This window comes from Propithecus coquereli, unplaced genomic scaffold (assembly GCF_000956105.1).
Source record: "Propithecus coquereli isolate 6110/MARCELLA unplaced genomic scaffold, Pcoq_1.0 Scaffold230, whole genome shotgun sequence".
Classification (NCBI taxonomy): domain Eukaryota; kingdom Metazoa; phylum Chordata; class Mammalia; order Primates; family Indriidae; genus Propithecus; species Propithecus coquereli.
Window position 1 is genome coordinate 532160 of NW_012147842.1, and position 1967 is coordinate 534126.

Here is a 1967-nt window from a genome sequence, read left to right on the forward strand (position 1 = left end):
CGTAAATTGGTTTTACAGAGCATGAAAATCTGTCTTGACAGGTTCGGATTTTTCTTATAGAAAATAAAAAGACTGATTTCTTAGTAAAACATTTCAAGCCAGGAAGAATGTGATCTAAAATACATTTGTGGAAAAGATTAGTCTGGTAAGGTAGAGGTGGATGAATTGAAAAAGTGCAGAAGCTCCCTGGTGACAGGGAACTCAGCTTGAAGGTTATCATAATAGTACTGGTGTCGAATGATGAAAACATGAACTAAAGTAGTAGCAAAAGGGAGGATGGGGCTAGTTCAAAAGACAGGGGTAGAGGTACAGAACCTGGAAACCAATAAGATGTGGAATGGTGAGAAAGGAGTATTTGGAAACAGTGTCAGAGTTCTAGCTACCGGTCGAAGTTGTGTCATTCACTAAAGGAGGAAAGATAGCAAATTTTGGATAAAACTGGTCACATGGAGTTTGAGATGCTGTTGGACATGCAGAGAAGACCGTCCTGTATGAAGACCTTAAATTGAAATAGACAGACCTTCACTACCTGATCCTGAGGTATTTTCTTTTTCAGGTTCCCCCACATGTCCCCGCATGCAACACATGCACTAGCTCTCTGGACTTCATTGCTCCGCAAACATCTCACATCGCCATGCATTTGTGCCCACTGTACCTTCCCCCTGGAATGTCTTTTTTCCTCTTGTTTTCCTGAAAAGTTCCTTCTGGTCTTCAAAATACAGTATAAATGTCATTTCCTCCAGCTCAAATGTTATTTCCTCGCTGATAACTTCTGGGGTTATCTTAGATAGCATTGGTTACTTTCGCCTTTCTTCTTTCCACTTCACACTTAAATTTATTTCAATGATCCCTGATTTTCTATCTGTAAATTATGTGAGAGCAGGGCTCCTGTATTTTGGTCACTGCTAAATCTGAAGCACATGGAATAGTACCAGTAGAGGAATAAGCATACATAGGTACATTTGAATAAATGAAAAATGAACTTCTCTTATAGCATTTATCACATTGTGTCTCAATGGCTTGCTTTATGTTTCTGTTTTCCCGACTAAACTGAGTAACTTGCGAGCAGAGATATCTAATAAGTATTGAACAAGAAATTAAAGCATAAACTTTAGTGTGCATAACAACAAACTGGGGGAAGGTTGTAAACACAAGATATTTTGGGGGACCATGACTGAGAGATTGTTTCAGCAGATCTGAGATGGAACCTAGAAATCTTCATTTTAGCAAACGCTCCAAGTGATTCTGATTCTGGTTGTCTGAGTACTACACTTTAAGAAATCACAGTGAAATGATACAGCCCTTATTGTGTTGATCTTATTCTGTCTCTTTTGTTTTCAATGCTAGCAATTACTCCTGAGGCTACAGAAAATCTTATTACTAAAGGTAAGCTTTAAAATTATTTTGTAAATACAGTTTTCCAAAAATATAAAGAGTAAAATTGCCAAGTGTTTTGTGTTCTTTGCCAAGGCAGTGGTACCTTTATTCTTAGTTCGCTTTGGTGGGTTTTTGTTGAAAGAAGACACTGCTGATCACACTGGCCCATGGAGTGATGTTTAGGTTCCCCACCTCCTTCTGAGAAGGGAAGAAGTAGCAGTGGACTGCCCAATCTGTACTCAGACTTGACCTCATAAAAATTTTCTTGGCAGCTTTGGGAAGCTTTTATTGTCCTGGTTCTCTGTTGGTGTTTCTGTAGACTTGTAAATTATGTTTGCTGACACCATTTATGTGGCTTCTTCTAACCACCAGAATTGCTTGCTTTTTTTGTCGATTCAGGTTAATCATAAGACATAATAAAAAGAATTACAAAGTCTTGTCAGTTTGGGGCCTATAACCTGAACAAAAAGTCACTATTTTCCAACATCATCCTATATACTCTCAGACTAGGATAGCAGAAATATAATCCCTAGAAAACATCAATTTACTTCTCTGGCCAAGAGAATGTAGTTAGAAATTAATTTGATGTA

The 1967-nt window shown here is 38.0% G+C and overlaps 1 protein-coding gene across 1 annotated transcript in view; it reads left to right on the plus strand.

Moving 5' to 3' along the window:
* TMPRSS11D (transmembrane protease, serine 11D) overlaps positions 1 to 1967 on the plus strand; it is a 35641-nt gene that overhangs the window by 7327 nt on the left and 26347 nt on the right. The window lies entirely within an intron of this gene.